The 19592-nt window shown below is 40.0% G+C and overlaps 2 non-coding genes across 2 annotated transcripts; both read left to right on the top strand.

Annotated features, from left to right (window-relative positions):
- The first annotated feature begins 17240 nt into the window (after nt 1–17240).
- Nucleotides 17241–17313, top strand: trnam-cau (transfer RNA methionine (anticodon CAU)). The gene has a single exon. It is a non-coding gene; the product is annotated as a tRNA-Met (tRNA).
- A 571-nt stretch (nt 17314–17884) lies between these two features.
- On the top strand, nt 17885–17957 carry trnam-cau (transfer RNA methionine (anticodon CAU)). Its single transcript has one exon. It is a non-coding gene; the product is annotated as a tRNA-Met (tRNA).
- The last annotated feature ends 1635 nt before the right edge of the window (nt 17958–19592 follow it).

Below are 19592 nucleotides of genomic sequence, written 5' to 3'. Positions count from 1 at the left end.
GTGATGATTTCATGAGCTTTTTTATCAATAAAATTGTTTCTATCAGAGAGAAGATTGATGGAGTCCTTCCCACTATTATCAGTGATGTATCATCAAGTACAGCAGCTTTAGAAGTATCTTTAGAACCTGATTTGTATTTAGACGGCTTCTTCCCAGTTGATCTCTCTGAGCTAACAACAGCAATAGTCTCTTCTAAACCATCAACTTGTGTTTTAGACCCAATCCCAACCAGACTGTTCAAGGAGGTATCTATAAAACCAGATGAACCCAATAGGTTGGTCAGACTACAAGCATGTCTTAAAGACATAAAGACCTGGATGACTCAGAACTGTCTGCTGCTAAATTCAGACAAAACTGAAGTCCTTATCTTTGGACCTGAGCGCTTCAGGGAGAAATTGTCTAGCTATATAGTTACTCTAGATGGTATTTCCTTTGCTTCTAGTTCTACAGTGAGGAACCTTGGAGTTATTTTTGACCAGAATTTATCATTTGACTCGCATATAAAACAGGTTTCTAGGACTGCCTTCTTTCATCTTCGTAATATTGTTAAAATCAGGAACATCTTGTCTCAGAGTGATGCAGAAAAACTAGTCCATGCATTTGTTACTTCAAGATTGGACTACTGTAATTCTTTATTATTGGGCTGTCCCACATATTCTCTGAAAAGCCTTCAGCTGATCCAAAATGCTGCAGCCAGAGTTCTGATTGAGAACTAACAGGAGAGATCATATTTCTCCAGTTTTAGCTTCTCTTCATTGGCTCTGTTAAATTCAGAATAGAATTTAAGATTCTTCTCCTTACATATAAAGCTCTTAATGACCGAGCTCCATCATATCTTAAAGATCTCATTGTAAGATATTTTCCTAACAGAGCACTTCGTTCCCAAACTGCAGGTTTACTTGAGGTTCCCAGAGTTTCTAAAAGTAGAATGGGAGGCAGAGCCTTCAGTTATCAGGCCCCTCTCTTGTGGAATAAGCTGCCAGTAAATGTCCGGGAAGCAGACACCCTTTCCCCTTTTAAGACCAGGCTTAAAACTTTCCTTTTTTATAAAGCTTATAGTTAGGAATGGCTCAGGTGATCCTGAAACATCCCATAGTTAAGCTGCTATAGGCCCAGACTGCTGGGGGGCCTCATCTGTCACACCTTTCCTCACTTTACTCTCTTTATGTATGTGTGACATTATTGTGGTCATTAACTCATGTTTCCCTGTTCCAACAGATATCCTTTGAATGGTGTTACAGTGCCCCCCCCCCCCGCCCCCTTCTGTCTTCTCAAACCCCAGCTGGTCGAGGCGGATGGCCACCCTTCCTGAGTCTGGTTCTGCCAGAGGTTTCTTCCTGTTAAAAGGGAATCGTTTCTCTCCACAGTCGCCTCAGGCACGCCGCTCAGGCCGGGAGATTGGACCGAAAAACAAACAGTTTTCAGTTCAATCTGTTGGTTTCCTTAGCTAGGAAATTGTTTATGAATTGGCTCTATATGAACGAATTGGATTATTTTATGAATAATTATGATTACAATTAATTGAATTCCAATTGGCTTGAATTGGACTTTATTATCTAAGTGCCTTGAGATGACATTTGTTGTATTTGGCGCTATATAAATAAAAATGAATTGAAAATGAAAATGAATTAAACCCAATGTACCGTCTTCTAAGTGTGCAGCACTGCTTCAACACAGAACTCTTAGAAATAAACTTCCTAATAATTCCAAGTCGGTCTGTGAATTCGTATGTGTAGTCCACTGATAGTGGATTTATGGCACAGCTTCAGGTATAAAACCCTGGATTATACTCAAGGGCAATACCAAAGCTGTCTATGTATACAGTATATGACTATATAATGAGGTATAAGCAGTCAGCTGTGGTGTAGCTCACAGTATGTATAGCTACAGTACAAAATAAAACCTAAACATAACTAGTAGTTACCTTAAAGTTTACTGCTCTCACACCAGAGGTACTCTTACAGTACATAATAACATGATTTATACTCTCGAAAGATCTATTTGTTGTACTAAATCACGGGACAGTATGACAAATGCGTACTTTTAATGCAAAACAGGAAATCCCCAAAAATGAAAACTTCAGACAAAACTAGACATCGAGCAGAGCTGGAACACAAAACTGACAACAAACTCACAAGAAGGGAACAACAACAATGAGGGTCTGGCTATGAAAAAAGGAAACTGAGAGCATTCATATTGAGGAGGCTGATGATTAACACAGGACAGGTGGTGGTCTTTGGCTAACTTAAGCCAGTTTTACAGGCTGAGCAGAAAACAAGAGTATAACTGAGTAAATGGAAGAAGACAAAAGGACACGAAACAGAGATCCAGCATGAGCCAAACGGAACTAACCCAGATTCCTGAAATCAAAATGACCAAGTATGACAAATGGAAGCAAAAACCCACAGGCTGTGACACACAGGGTATATTTTAGAAATACACTAAAACTTTTTTCTTGAGTCCACTTAGTAAAATTTGTTTAAAAATGAACGTTCTTTTATTTTGCCAAGGCTTTCCCAGCTTTCTTATCTTACCAATCAGCTGCAGGTTTGACTGAAAGATCTGCAGGAACACACACCAACACACGAGTTTGCTTTCTGGTCAATAACATAGTATTATTCAGAAAATATTTCATACATAAATGTAAATATATGAATGTAAAACCCAGATTTTTTGTATTTCATAAAGATTTTCTTTCCTTTACCAAAGCCCCTTAATATTATAAAAAGTAAAAATGCGTCTTTAAAATGTATATAAGATGATGTAAGCCGTGTATTTTATAGATGAATTAATAAAAAAGTTAAAAATGTAACAGAGGGTCGTCTTGACTTTATTTACTGAAGAAAACAAAAGAACCACACGTGGCGTTCAACATTGGCTGGCTCCTTTAACCTTTAATCCTCACCTTCACTTCCAGGTCAACCACAGAACCACTTCCTGCCTTGCTTATAAAATAAAGGTCTTAACATTAATACAGGATGTTATGTTTCCCTGTTCAAAAATGCTTCTATCCAGGGCTCATAAAAATACTTTATCAGGGCTCTCAAGTCTCACGCAATGAGCGTGAGACACACGCATTTCAACAAGTTCACACGCTCACACGCCACACATGCCATTTCTCACGCTGAGAAATGATCAACTTCGTCGCACAGAAATTCTAATGGCCTATACTATAAACGAATCACTGGCATGTTACTGTACGCTTGTACAGCTCAGAACTATAGCTCTGGTACAGCTGTCCTGATTTGGCAACCCATCGGCAAATCACAAAATGGAATTTCTCAGCCAATCAGAAAACAGAATTTCTTGTTGCCGGGTGAGGTCTGAAATAGCTTTCAGCTGCAAGCACGCGTTCCATGAATGCAACTATTATGCTCTGAATGCGTCCAGAAGTTGTAAACGAGCTGGAGGTGGAAGAGAACCGTCAGAATCATCAGCAGGTCATATCTTAATTTATTTTAATCTTTTATTAGTTACCATAGTTTTCCTACTCTTTGTAAAAGACCTGCCGATTAAAGTGTTCGTTGGAGTAATAGGCCTAAATATTCAGCACACACCCTTTGACATGAGCAACTTAATGAAAAATGAAAAATATGTAGGAGTGTAATTAGGCTTCCGTGGTTAATTTTTTTCAAAGGTGTGAGCAGATTCCCAAGGATATCTACAATTGCCAAATGGTATTAGTTCTGCCGCCCTGAAATGCTGATGCAGAGAGGGTTTTTTCCATGGTGGGGCTCAATAAAACCAAGACCAGGAATAAGTTGGCTCTGAATGGAACTCTGTCATCCATCATGACTGTGAAAATGGCTGAAATTGAGCAGCAGTGCTTTAACTGAAGAGTCATAGCAAAACATGCTTCCTTGGTTGAAGAGTTGCTAGAGTGCATTAGCTTGAGACTGTGTTTTCCCTACGAGTCACCCATATTCTGAGCAGAGGTAGAGATAGCAAGGTACATTTGAAAGCTAATTATACAAGGAGCAGAGAATGCATTGGCCGGGAAGCGAACCCAGGTCACCATGGATGCATTGCACTCTTTGGCCTCTGGGGGATATTTTGGCGCATTTACAGGTAGACTCGTTTGCTTAGCCAATCAGAATAGAGTACGGCAGTTGCTAGCCAGAAAGAGGCAGAACAGAGTGAGGAGAGATACCGCTAGGAACAGAGATCGCGGAAATTTTTTACACGGTATTGCTAGTCATAACAGTATTTCCTTTCTACAAATGTTATATATGTATGTGTTGTATGTCTGTTATACATCTCTTATTACAAAGTATTAGTTGAGAAACGGCCATAGTTAACCGGGTCGCCAGGCTGCTGCTGCACCGTTCATCATCATTCATCATCGGATTAATTACTGAGGTAAGTAAATAACGTCAACAAGTCAAAATGTGTGTTTTATGATGGTATAACTTTACAAAGCTGTCCGGTACATGCAAGTACCGTCTCCATTCGGCGTGTTGTGTGTCAAACTATTATATCAAAAACGACTGTAATGTAGAGGCTGTCTTAAAGTTCAACGCATCACTAGCTGTGTCTTTGGCTGCTTTAAAACAACTGGATTTAAATGACAATTTATGTGCAGTAGATGATGATTTTAATACATGTGGTACTTTGATCTTGCCGTAGCTTTGGTGTACATGATGAGCATATTTTGTCTCCCTTTGAAGTAGTGTATAATGCGGACATCGTTTGTTGTTATTGTTGTGTGGATCGTCCTTGGTCATATATTCCCACGGTGACGTTACAAGGGCTATGTTTGTTTGTTGTAATTTTGCTCCAGATCTGACTCCAGATCAGAAGGTTGTGTGTTCGAATCACATCAGGGTCATTGCTCATCCTTTATAGTTGCTGCATCACTGTTTACATACTTTAACCTTTACAATATTATCCATCTTCTGTCTGTCCACAGGTGTCAGGTAATAAATTAGGATATAAAAACATTGTGGACGCAGTATTGTGTCACAGATTCAGGTAGAAGTTCAGTAGTACCTATTGAGCTTTCTTCCTAAATTACATAATACATACATAAATCCACCAATACATACATACAAACATACATACATACATACCTACATACATACATACATACATACACCAATGCATACAAACATACATACATAAATCCACCAATACATACATACAAACATACATACATACATACATACATACATCCACCAATGCATACATACAAACATACATACATACATCCACCAATGCATACATACAAACATACATACATACATCCACCAATGCATACATACAAACATACATACATACATCCACCAATGCATACATACATACAAACATACATGCATACATACATACAAACATACATACATACATACATACATACATACATACAAACATACATACATACATACATGCATACATACATACAAACATACATACATACAAACATACATACATACATCCACCAATGCATACATACAAACATACATGCATACATACATACATACATACATACATACAAACATACATACATACATACATACAAACATACATACATACATACATACATACATACATACATACAAACATACATACATACATACATACATACATACATACATACAAACATACATGCATACATACATACAAACATACATACATACATACATACATACATACATACAAACATACATACATACATACATACAAACATACATGCATACATACATACAAACATACATACATACAAACATACATACATACATCCACCAATGCATACATACAAACATACATACATACATCCACCAATGCATACATACATACAAACATACATGCATGCATACATACAAACATACATACATACATACATACATTGTCAGCTGGCTGTCACACGTTGCTCTTCGGCGTCCTAACAATCTGATGATCATAACTAAACGAGCCACGCTCAGTAAGTAAACCCAAGTGAAATTGCACACTCAGGCTACGGCTACACGAAAACGAAACGAGGTTTTTTTTGAAAACGGGTACGAAAATTCTTGCGACCACACGGAAACGCGCTGCTGTCCAGACGAAAACGGATGAAAACGATGAAACGATGCAGTACACACGCCACTGTGTCACGCCACGCTGTGAGACAATAGAGAAGTGTTAAAATTGGCTCACAGCGTCAACGTGTGACTGACGCAAAAACGTTTTAGCTGTAACAATGGAAACGAAACGAGGCCGTTTTCAAACTTTCCCACTCTGGAACCCGTTCTCAAAAACTATCGTTTTGGGGTAGTGGGAACGCCGGCTCCGTGTGGCCGCGACAGCGAAACGATAAGAAAAAGTATCGTTTACAGTGAAAAACGTTTTCGTGTAGCCGCAGCCTCAAAGTGTGGATAATAAGTGTGCCCAATATGTCGAATGACGGGCCAGTTACGAGGATGAAAGATAAGAAAGAAGCCACCGCAGGTGACTCCGGGCTGTCAGGCAATGTGCTGCAGGAGCTGAAGACGCTGAACAATAAAATGGACGGGATGAAAGATATGTTTGAAAAACAACTAAACTCCAAGATGGACAGTTTGCGTAACTCGATGGAAAAGTTGATTACGGAAAACAGAGACTGCCTGAAAGCCGAACTCGCTCTGAAAACCAAAGAAATTCAAGGCAATTTGGATCTGGAGCTCGGCCATGTAGTGGCGAGAATTGATCAGCTGGAAGCCAAGTTGGATGGGATGAAAAACAAAGCGAGTATTCGTTTTGACCCTGATGTTTTGGTGATCATCTCTGGCGTACAGTATGTGGAAGGGGAAAACGTTATGGCTGTTGTTAAGGAGCTGCTTATCCAGGGGCTACAGTGGGAGAGTCCCTGCGGCGTGGTGGCAGCCGAAAGGCTGGGAGAGAGAGGAGGACGGCCCGGGGTGATAAAGGTGGAATTCGGCTCTGTGCAGGATAAAGTGGATGTGCTGCGCAAGAAACTGAGGCTGAAAAGTGACGACAAGTTCAGATGAGTTTACATTCGATCAGCCAGTACTCACACCGAAAGACTGGTGGAACTGAACTTCAGAACTTTATTGGATGAAATACCCTCTGGCCGACAGTTTTACATCACCGGGAACGGGAGAGTGAGAAGACGCCCTGCGGCTGCAGGTGTGGATGACAGCCGAAGCGTGGAGCAGAGACAGGGGGTTGACCATTGAGGATCATTCGCTCAGCCCGTAAATCATGATCAATTCGTCCTTGTGCACTGGAATATAAATGGATGGACGGATATGAACTATGAACTTAGACTCCTGATGCTACTGAACTTTAAGCCCGACTTTATTTCCCTTAACGAAACGCATTTAACCGGACTAAATGGGATTAATATAGATGGTTATACTTGGTTTGGTTATAATAGGAAAACTCACTTTAAAGCCCCTAAAGGGTCGGGGGGTGTGGGTATTTTGGTAAAAAATGATGTCTTCAGTTCATATAGCGTCAGTGTATTGGATAAATCAATAGATGGTACAATTGGTTTACAGGTTAAGCATCTAGTGTCAGAGTACTGTTTTAGAATCTTTTCTTGTTATTTTCCTCCGGAGGGATCAGCATGGGCTGATGCTCATGGACTGTATAATCACCTATTGGTCCAGATGCATAATCTGGTAGACACTGATGCTGTTTATGTCTGTGGGGATTTGAACAGCCGAATAGGGCATTGGGAAGACTTTATTAGTGAGACGGATATGCATGTCCCACCTAGAGTCAGTTTGGATAATGTTGTAAATAAACAGGGTGAAATGTTGATAGAACTCTTGAAGGACTCCAAATGTTGTATTTTAAATGGACGGATACCTGGAAAAGATAACTTTACCTCAATATCTGTAAAAGGGAGGGCTGTTGTAGATTATATAATCACTCCTCATGATTGTTTAAGCACTTGTACTGAGTTGAACATTTACAGTCCTAATGAGTTAATTGAGAATGGGAGTGTCAGCTGTTTCATTATGCTTGGTGATCGGTGTAAAGTACCTGATCACTCATTGTTAGTTCTAAATTTTCGAGCAGGAGGGGGTTCCGCTGTGGATCATTTAGGGTCAGATAATGTTCAACCTAGTCATTATCCTCAGAAAAATATTAAAACGGTCTCTCTTCAATTTCTTTCCACTAGTGAGTGTCAAATTATGTTTGCTGAATTCTTAGATAAGCTCACTCAAGTACAGTTTCAGAAAGATATTGATAAATGGTATGGTGAATTCTGTGAATATATTTGCAGGGCTAATGATGTCCGTAGAAACGCAGGCTCCACCAGGTCAGGTGGATTTGCTAGGAAACTTAAACCTTACTGGAATGAACAGTTGAAAGAAATGTGGAAGGAAATGAGGATGGCTGAGAAAATATTTTTAAAGTGTGATAGTAATGACATGAGGAAGCAACAACTAAGGATTGAATTTAAGGTTAAACAACAGAATTTTGACAGAAAATTGAGAGCATGTAAAAGAAAATATGAGAGGGGGCAGGCATTAAAAATAGAACACTTGCAATCTAATAATCCTCAGTTGTTTTGGAACTTGATAAATAATTTGGGCCCGAAAAGAGTCAAACCCATTCCAATGGAAGTGGTGTTGGAAAATGGATCCTCTCTTTTTTCTGTTGATTGTGTTCTGAAAAAATGGGAAACTGACTTTTGCTATTTATTTTCTGGAAGGAATTGCTCAGCAGAGTGGGATAATTGTTTTTTTGAAAGGTTAGTTGATGAAAAAAATGTTATGGAGACCAGTATGCAGCAAGAGTCGTATTCCTCTAATCAGTACCTAAATATTAGTATTACTCAAGAGGAAGTTAAAAGGGCAATAGACATGCTTAAATTAAGAAAAGCTGGAGGTATTGATAACTTGTCAAAGGACCTACTTAAAGTGCCTTGTTTACTCCCAATTCTGGGTAAACTTTTCTTTGCCTGCTTTGAGTATAGTTTGATTCCCTCTGAGTGGTATAAATCCATCATTAAACCAATGCCAAAATCCCCAAATAATGATCCTAGAGTTCCTTTGAACTATAGAGGTATAAGTCTTCTAAGCTGTGTCTACAAGCTCTACTCCAGTATCCTTAACAGACGCTTATATAGTTATCTGGAAACATTTGATCTTCTGGTAGATGAACAGAATGGTTTTCGTAAGAATAGAGCCTGTATTGATCACATATTTTCTCTGTCTACTATAGTTCATGCTAGAATACAAGAGAGAAAGCCTACTTTCACTTGTTTTATTGATTTTCAGAAAGCATTTGATTGCATTAATCTTGACCTTCTCAGTTTCAAATTATTAAAAACTGGTATAGATGGCAAATTCTATAACGCCTTAAAAGTCATCTACAAAACACCAGCTGCATGTGTGCAGATCAATGATCATAGAACAGGTTGGTTTTTAACTCAGTCAGGGGTTAAGCAGGGGGACGTGTTGTCTCCAACACTGTTTGCGATCTATATTAATGATTTGATCATCGAAATTAAGCAAGCAGCTCTTGGTGTCGGACTGGGTGATTTTACAGTCGGTACTCTTCTCTATGCGGATGATTTAGTTCTCCTTCCAGAGACTGAAGATGACCTTCAAAGTCAGTTGGATATAGTTCGTGATTGGTGCAAGAAATGGAGATTAAAGATAAATGAAGATAAAACTCAGATTATGCATTTCAGGAAGAAGGGAGAACCACAGACTAAGTTTAAATTCTGTTTTGGCTCAACACGTTTGTCACATACTGAGCACTACAAATACCTAGGACTGACTCTAGATGCCCATCTTACCTTTGAAAAAGGAATAAAAGTTCTATCAGACTCTGCAGGCAGAGCACTGGGAGCTGTTCTTAATAAGGTCAAGCTGTGTAGGGATCTTGGGTATAAAACTTATACGCAGTTGTATGATTCCTGTGTCTGTCCAATTTTAGATTATGGTGCAGGAGTTTGGGGTTATTGTAAGAAAGCAAAATGTGAAGCAGTTCAGAACAGAGCTATGCGCTGCTTCCTTGGTGTACACAAAATGGCCCCCAAACTCGCAGTATGTGGGGATATGGGATGGGAGCCATGCGAAGTGCGGATTAAGGGTGACATGGTGCGACTGTGGAATAGACTCATCAACATGTCTGACAACAGACTTGTCAAACAAATTTTTTTGTGGAACCTCTCAAAAAATAGTCGTTGGACAAAGGAACTTTCCAGTATATTTCATGAAGTAGGTCTCCAATACATATATAGAAATAAATTATCCTGTAGTGTTAAACAAATTAAGATAATTTTATTTGAAAACTATAAACAAAATTGGGCAGAAGAAATTCTGTACAAACCTAAACTTAGAATGTATTGTTTGATAAAGTCTGTCTACCATCCAGAGCACTATGTCACCCTGAACCTTAGCAGAGCGCAGAGCGCAGAGGTCTGTTTGTGCCCAATTGAGAAGTGGTATCTTGCCTCTGGCGGTTGAAACTGGACGTTTCCATGCAATCCCAGAGGAGAACAGAAAGTGTCACTTGTGTGACTTAAATGAGGTGGAAAATGAGATGCATTTTGTGTTTTACTGTCCTTTTTATCATGAAGTTAGACTTAAGCTCTTCCTTAAATTGACCTTGGAATGTCATGATTTATTTTCTATGTCTGATGAGTGCAGACTTACATATTTGTTTAGCGAGAAGGTGTTTTATTTAGCCCAATATGTGTTGGAAGCTTACCAACAGCGCAGGAGAGCGCTTTATGTTTGAGTGGGGTTATTGTTTACTGAGGACTGTGTACGCTGGTTTATCAATTATGAACATGTTCTTTTGACTATTGCTTTTTGTTGCTTGTGGTGTGTCTTGTAAGCCCATGCGGGCTGGGCACCTTTTTGGTGTATGACACCGTTTAATAAAATAAACAAAACAAACAAACAACAAAACATACATACATACATACATACATACATACATACATACATACATACATACATACATACATACATACATACATACATGCATGCATGCATACATACATGCATGCATGCATACATACATACATGCATGCATGCATGCATACATACATACATACATACATCCACCAATGCATACATACAAACAAAATACAATAATACATAAATAGTTGTACATAGTTCCAAAATGTTTGCCTCCTAAAATCCAACCCCACGTCCTCGTCGTAGGAGGCGGTAACAGAAGACTGCAAGCACAATGTTTGCAAAGTGTTCTGGCTGACGGGGCTCTGGTACAAACAGTGTTGTAGCACTTTATCATTGTTTGTTGTCTCTCTCTTTCTAAACCTACACCCAGCTCTGTGTTCCCTGTGTTGTTTATTGTCTGTCCATTTCTAAACCTACAGGTAGGAGTGTGACCTGTCCAGCTCTATGCTCCCTGTGTTGATTCAAATGATGTAACTATTTCCTTCAGGTAAATGAAACACAGTCTTGGGATCATAAGAATAATAGATACATACTGTATATCTACAGGTGGATGGTGGGAAGGAGTTGTTAATATGACCCTGTGTGTTGTTAAAATGAGCCTGATTGTACAAACTTGAATGTCAGTGTTAAAGTGTGTTAAAGTGTGTCGCTGTCTCAGACCACTGGAAGGATGCGTGTTTGGTTTGGTTTGGTTTGGTTTATTTATGGATATAGGAAGACAATGGGTATCCAAGGGATTACATGTAAAAGCGTAAAACACTTATTTCCAACATGGTCCCTGATGGGAAATGACAAGACATACAACACATGCAACAGATATCACATATACTCATATACAATCACATTCCTAAGTCACCTAATTCTCTACTTTATTCCACAAAAAACCTCTAACTCTTTGTTTAAAGACCCTTTTTGTTTCTGACTCTTTAATATTTAGTGGAAGGCTATTCCATAGCATAATCCCTGTATAAAAGAAAGAGCTACGTGCTGCGCTCTTTGCAGATGGTACCTTACAGGAGCGGACACTGGCTCTTGTTTCATGGGCATGTTGAGTATGCACCATTACAATTTGGGATCCCAAATACTTGGGGGCTAACCCATTGATGATGTTGAACATATGATTCAATTTTAGCTGTTCCACCCTTAGCTTTACCGGCAGAAAGTCCACTTTCTTAAAATCATCAAAAGTGACATGATACCTAGATGGTTTTCCTAATATAAAACGGATCATGTTGTTCTGCATAACCTGCATTTTATTTTTAATTTTCACTGTCAGTCCACTGTACCATGCTGAACAGGCATAGTCAAAATGGCACTGCACAAGCGCTGACGCAAGAAGTTTTTTTACTTTAAAATCTAATTGCCTCGTGCTACGGTACAAAAATTTCAATTTGGAAGCACTTTTATTTAATAGCTTCTCCGCAACTGTCTGACCTGTCAAAGTCTGGTCCAGTGTTAAACCTAAGTATGTAACTGTTGTCTTTGTCTGAATTTTATTACCATTACTTGTGACTTCTAACTCAGGAGCCTTTTTTAGCTTGAGTTTGGTACCAAATAAAATGCATTCAGATTTCCCCACATGTAGTGACAGTCTATTGTCTAGCAGCCACTGTCTTACATTACTCAACTCATCAGTTAGGGTGTCTTGAATCTGAGAGATGTTTCTACCAGATACGAGTAGTGAGGAATCATCAGCGTAGAGAATGACTTTACATTTAACAGCTGCTGGCATATCATTTACATAAATAAGAAATAACAAAGGGCCTAAAATTGAACCTTGGGGCACCCCACAAGATATTGGCAAAGGTTCTGACAATACTCCATCATAATCACAGATTTGATTTCTATTTGATAGATATGATTTGAACCACTGTAATGAAGCCTGGCCAAACCCCATGCATTGCAACTTAGATAAAAGAATTGAATGGTCCACTGTGTCAAACGCTTTCTGCAAATCCAATAAAACCATACCAGTATAATTTCCTTTTTCACCTTCATGTCTGATGTAATCACATAGGTGAGTGAGGCGTATGTCAGTGGAGTATGCAGATCTAAAACCAGATTGGAGGTCATATAACAAGTTGTTTTGGGTTAAGTACCTCTCCATCTGATCATGTATATGCTCTTTGTCTCTTTTTCTTTTTTATGTGTGTGGGTATATGTGAGTTTATGTTTTCTGTAGGTGGCTGATATTAGAACCAAAGCTGAGGCGAGGGGGAGCTATGGAGAGTCAAGGACAAGATAGAGGGCCTGGACGAGCGCACGCACAATGACTTTTGATTAGATATGAAAACTGTGTTAGTATAAACACCTGTTTTGTGGAAGAGTAGTACAGTTCTGATCCTCCAAATTGACAGCCTTTTTGTTGGTGAAGGCAAGATGATCAAACACAGAGCTCTGTATGCTATATTTACAGTAAGACACTAATATATTATTAGGTAAATTAGCTTATTAGATGCCAGAAATGGATGTCACACTCCCAGACTCTCATTCATAAAAGAACACACAGGATTTTTGGCAAAAGCATAGAAAGCTTTAAGATAAAGGTAGAATGGAAAAATATAACACTGTCTATTTCTAAACTGACAGGTTGAGGTATAACCTGTCCAGCTTTGTTCTCCCTGTGTTTGTTGTGTGTTCATCTTTAAACCTACAGGAGGAGGTGTGATCTGGCCAGCTCTGTGCTCCCTGCGTTGCTGCTTGCACCACATCTTTGCATTAGTGATACACTGTCACATTACTGATTTGTATTTTATTCTTTAAATAAACATGTACTGGTTCATTTGCACAACTGTGTGTGGTCTCCTTCATGTTGATACTCCTACGAGCCAAGTGGTTTTGTAAAAGGGAAAAAAACAAGTATAGATAGGAATGAACAAATGAAAAAATAAATCAAGCACTGTCTCAATAAATGAAGCCCAAAAGGGTTCTTGACCCTCATAACATGAATATGACAGTGGGTACAACCATGTAAGTGGCAGTTGCAATAAAACAGTGATTTTCCAACACCTTCCTCTATTATTTTCTTTATTTTTGAGTGCTCCTGACGGGATTTGAACCTGCAGGGTTATGAACTACATAATGACATTAATTATATGCAGGACTGAAAAAAATGCAGTAATTTAATTGGCTGTCACAGTTCTACACCTATACATGGCTGGCCCTGCTGTGGCAAGCAGCTATTCTCTCCACTATACCACCAATGCCCTGACAGACCCTTATTTAGTCATTTATCAACTGTTTTTCTTGCAGGGCTATGACACACTCACTCTTACTCAGGAATCTTTCTATTTCTCCCTGAAATAAGAGAGAAGTCTAAAGCGTGAAACTTGTGCTTGCTTGGATTCATTCTCCAGATGCGCACAATTGCTTTCATCTAAGGCTAAAATGTTCACAACTTCAGTACAATGCACTATGCCAATTAATTTGCCAGTCAGGAATGAGTTTACCACAGTCTTGCAACCTGTACCGTGTGCACTGCTTTCAGGTCCCTGATGGTCTAGTGGCTAGGATTCGGCGCTCTCACCGCCGTGGCAGGGGTTTGATTCCCGGTCAGGGAATGAGGGAACCAAGTTTTGGCACTGTGAGTAGCGTAAACCAAAGACATTTCTGCTGTTGTTTTCCAATGACATGACTAGAATGTCAATTTAATCGAGCCCTGTCACAAATTCAATAGGACGTTGGTTTGTAAGGAGTCATCCTATGCGCACCACTTGATTTGAAATAACACTTTACAGCCAGCAGATTTACTACTTCTCTTTAGAGAAGGACTCGCTTAACTCTTTCCAGCAGCTCTAGGACCATTGTGGCTTTTAAAAACTAAAAGAATAATCAAGTTTTTCTGATACTTTGATGTGTAACACGGTGCTTAATAACATTTTGAGCAACAAAGACAAATGCTATTTGTCATTAAATGACATGGGCATCCACGAATGATACGGAAAAAGAGAAATTTCATGGTCTATTGTCGGACAAAATGTTTTTGTCCGCGGACTTGGAGCATTTGGCGATCTGGCATGGGGGAAATTTTGGGTAAAAAAAATGTATATAAATATGAACGAATTTATAAATGTATATATAATTAATATAAATATAAAAAAATCTTTCCTTACGCATTATACACGCTCCTTGGCAAAATATTTCTCCAAGGGTGACAACAATATTACTGGGCATGTATTGTTGTAATGTTTTAAATACTTGAACGCAGTTTTTCTAGAGAAGATAATTGCTTTGTATTTGGGAGTATCGTCCATTGACTCTTTAAGGCTTTCACATGCGCGCGCATACCGACAACCGGTAAGTGACATGCTGTTTATAAAGTTGTTTTGTAACGTCCCCATGCCAGTAATGTGAGAACCATGCATATGGTTTTGATGGTAAGGCTTGTGACTTTATTGTCGGATGGTTTATAAAGTGGTGTGACGTTTCTGCAGTGTGCAAGTTGTTGTTTTACGTGGAAGGGTTAGCACTTGCCCCTTAGCCACCACGTATTAGCCTCGCATGACAGGCTGCGCAAACAGCGCAATATCCACACAGGGAGCGCAGATTTGGACCTGTCTGTGTCCTACTATCAGTATTTGACAACCTCTAGCAATGGGATTGCGCTTCAAATGCCCCGGAGTTCCCCTTTAAGTGCAGTGTAATGCATGACTCAACCTGGAGGCTCCTCTGTCTTTTGTCAAAATTGCACAAGCAAAGTTAAAAAAGAACCTTTTTGTCATATTGCTATGAAAGTCACACACAAAACAAAAAAATTTCAAAAAGCCTGAGAGACCTAATGAGGGAACCTGGGAAAAAATTTGACATCAAACCTCTTTCTTTAACAAGTCAGACCAGGAAGTTATTGACTACTTGTTGTGTGCTACTTTACTTGTTACCTACTCAGCAGATATCAACCTTATGACAAACATAAAGAAATCGAACACACACTCTGATGATGGGGTGAGAGGTGGTAATGATCGAGGCCACGCCCACAGACAGCTACAGCAAGTCTCTGTGGCGCAATCGGCCAGCGCGTTCAGCTGTTAACCGAAAGGTTGGTGGTTCGAGCCCACCCAGGGGTGAGTGTGTGCATGAACAAATCTACCGGTGAGCTATAGGTTGTAGGTTGGGTAGCAAATCAAAAGATGTACAGGTTAATACCATCGCTCTTTTACGCTAGTCGTCCATTGTTCCGTCAACGCAAGCCGTATCCAACGCATTCAGTTAATTTTCAATGAAATCCGGCCGATCGTTGTCGCCGTGCTCGCAAAGCATGCTGGGATTCTGGCACGGCGAGCGGGGGACCTGCGGCACGTCAAAAAGTTGGGCTCGCTCGAAGTTTATGCAAATTTGCCACGGCAGACGTAGTGCGTTACCCAATGACAGTAGATCATGTATTTTTTTTCCCTTTGTTTATTCACCACTGAACATTTCGGGTATTGCTCATGTCATTGCTATTGCGGGCAAAATGAACAGCAGCAGTGGCCAGAATGGCTGTGCTAAAACGATTGTAGGCGAATAAACACACCTAAAACATCAGGCAATTGTGAGCATCTCCACTTTTGCAGTAAAGTAATGACCATCAAGGAATAGAGGTTCAATCCAGTGCATCAAATTCTTTCATGGGCAGAGGTGGAGTAGTGGATTAAACGTTATCAATAATTGTGATAGGCATTCATTTCAACAAAAGAACCAAATCACACCCATGGCCATGTTTTCACAACATGTCTTATTCATGATTCATTTTCAAATCAGAGAAAAGGTGCAGGGACAGGTGATGCAGCGAGAAGGAGATCTCCTGTGTCGCTGCAGCAGCACAATAGCAGCTCTCCTCGCTCGCAGATCCACATCCATGGTGCAATATGAAATAATGTTCCATTGCTGACGATTTATACACATTAATTTCCCTCCGAAACTCCGAAACTTCGGTTGATTAAAATCACAAGTTATTTACTTTCCCCCGGAGCCGTTCTACCGTATGTTCTATCTACAACTCCGTATACACGCCCACTGTAGTAGCAACACGGTGACACTAGGCATCCAATCCGGCGAGTTAAGTTGACGTGACGGAACAATGGACGATTATCGTTAGAGATGCCTTGCAATCAGATATTTGTCGTCTTTCAGTTTCTTCTTCCTTTATTATCTACTTAAACTTGTCATGTCAGACACATTTTTCTTCGGTTTTGCCGTTCTCGCCCCCCATAGATGTCACAGGGGGCTGCAGATTAGAAGATCTTATTTCCTACCATCCACTTATTTGATTGCCATGCAATCCATGTGAGCTGGGCAAGTGGGCATCACATACCTTTAGCAAAGTCTGCAGGACCAATGAATGGGTGTGTGAAAGTGCGCCTAGGCTGACAATACATGCATATTTATGTTTTGCAGGCCTCGTTGGCGCAGTAGGCAGCGCGTCAGTCTCATTATCTGAAGGTCGTGAGTTCGACCCTCACACGGGGCAGGTGTTTTGATGTGGTGTTTATAGCACTTCACCTCAGTTACAGCTGGAAACTTGTTGGGCACAGGTGGCTCCGATTATTCTCTGTTGGAGCTGCAGAAAGACCACTCGGAAGCTCAGTCACTACAAAGTGTGGAAAGTGTCAAACGCAACTTATGGGCATTCGAACCATCTCTCTTTTAGAAAAGCAAGTGGCATCCTGGCCAAGACCCATGACAAAGGATAGGAAGTTCATCACGCTAACATAATAGAATACGCTGTGTGACAAAAGCACCTTTGCAGACTCTCCTTCTCTTGACATAGACTGACATGGGACAATTCAGTCAAGTTTATCCCACGTGAAACTACCTCTTTTGCAACTTTCCATAAACTTTAAAAATGAGAATGAAAGCCAGATAAAGAAACTTGTGAGTTGATTGTTTAACCTCTAGTCCAGACAACAGGTCTTTTGAACAAGTAGCTACGTGCTCAACAAGCCATGTCATCACATATTTTAGCAAAGTCTGCAGGACCAATGAATGGGTGTGTGAAAGTGGGCCTAGGATGACAATACATGCACATTTCTGTTTTGCAGGCCTCGTTGGCGCAGTAGGCAGCGCGTCAGTCTCATAATCTGAAGGTCGTGAGTTCGACCCTCACACGGGGCAGGTGTTTTGATGTGTTTATAGCACTTCACCTCAGTAACAGCTGGAAACTTGGCTCCGATTATTCTCTGTTGGAGCTGCAGAAAGCCCACTCGGAAGCTCAGTCACTCCAAAGTGTGGAAGGTGTCAAACACAAGTTATGGGGTTTCGAACCATCTCTTTTTTAAAAGCATTGCAATCAGATCTTTGTCGCCTTGTGTCAAACCCAAGTTATGGGGATTCGAACCATGTCTCTTTCAGAAAAGCAAGTTGCACCCTGGCCAAGACCCATGACAAAGGATAGGAAGTTCATCACGCTAACATAATAGAATACACTGTGTGACAAAAGCACCTTTGCAGACTCTCCTTCTCTTGACATAGACTGACATGGGACACATTTTTCTTCGGCTTTGCCGTTCTCTCCCCCCATAGGTTAGAAGATCTTATTTCCTACCATCCACTTATTTGATTGCCATGCAATCCATGTGAGCTGGGCAAGTGGGCATCACATACCTTTAGCAAAGTCTGCAGGACCAATGAATGGGTGTGGGAAAGTGAGCCTAGGCTGACAATACATGCACGTTTATGATTTTTAAGCCTCGTTGGCGCTACCTCGCTCACGTTAGTCTAAATCTCACCTCCAATAGGCTTCGCACTTCTCCATTCTCACATTGAACGGTTTAGCCAATGTCACACCGACTCACAATGAACCGAGCCTATCAACGCCCGAGCTCACAATGGAACTCGGCCAATCAAGGTGAAGCCCTAACTTGGAGTTAATTTCCCATCCCCTCCCGCTCCCGCTCCCCCTCCTCCAACAAAACCAACAAAAAAACAAATTAAAGATTTTGTTTTCGTTAGGTTAGAGGATTATAAAAGTTAGCCGTTACAGAAGAGGGATTTTTCATCGAGCCGTTGTCTCTGCCGACTTAAAAAAACAATCTTACAGTAAGTATCAAGTTATATTGTTTCTTATATATCCTTCCATTCAAACAAACGTTCTATTACAGTTTTTCTCTATTGGTTTGGCTCATTTCTTGAAACAGAAATTACATTCTCAAAACTCTAAGATCATTTGGCATAACACTCTTATAGTTCAGCACAACACCATAGCTAACCTGCAAAAGCACATATCTCTCCCAAAACTGTTCACCAATGCTTCAGACCTGATTTCTTTCCCATGTAAAGAGTCAGTGCCACCCAAATTGCAAAGCTCTTTCTCAGTTGCCTAGGCTCATTTCTTGAAACAGACCGAACGTTTTCAACACTCTTTAGTACTTTTTGCTAAACTAAACTGAATGGTTCAGCAAAACACCATGGTTCACCAGCAAAAGCTCATATCTCCCCCTAAACAGTTCAGCCATGTGTCAAAATGAAGTTTCTTTCTCATTCAAATAGTCAGTGCCCCCAAAATGCATTGTCCTTTTGGCATTGTGTGAGCACTACAAGTCAAAATGTTTAGATGTTTTGTCACTATGGCATAGGACTACCTAACAGAATACAATAGTGTATAAAACTGAAGGAAAAAAGTTTCACAGTAAGAGTAGCCTCAAAGCACACACAATACACTCATACCAACCATTTTTATTCACACAAATACTGTGAAGTACGTAACTTCCATACAGTATAGTATTGTAGAAGGAAAAGAAAAATATACAT

The sequence above is a fragment of the Odontesthes bonariensis genome, chromosome 8, assembly GCF_027942865.1.
Source record: "Odontesthes bonariensis isolate fOdoBon6 chromosome 8, fOdoBon6.hap1, whole genome shotgun sequence".
NCBI classification, from domain to species: domain Eukaryota; kingdom Metazoa; phylum Chordata; class Actinopteri; order Atheriniformes; family Atherinopsidae; genus Odontesthes; species Odontesthes bonariensis.
Note: the sequence above shows the minus strand (reverse complement) of the source record. Positions and strands in the feature narration are given on the sequence as shown.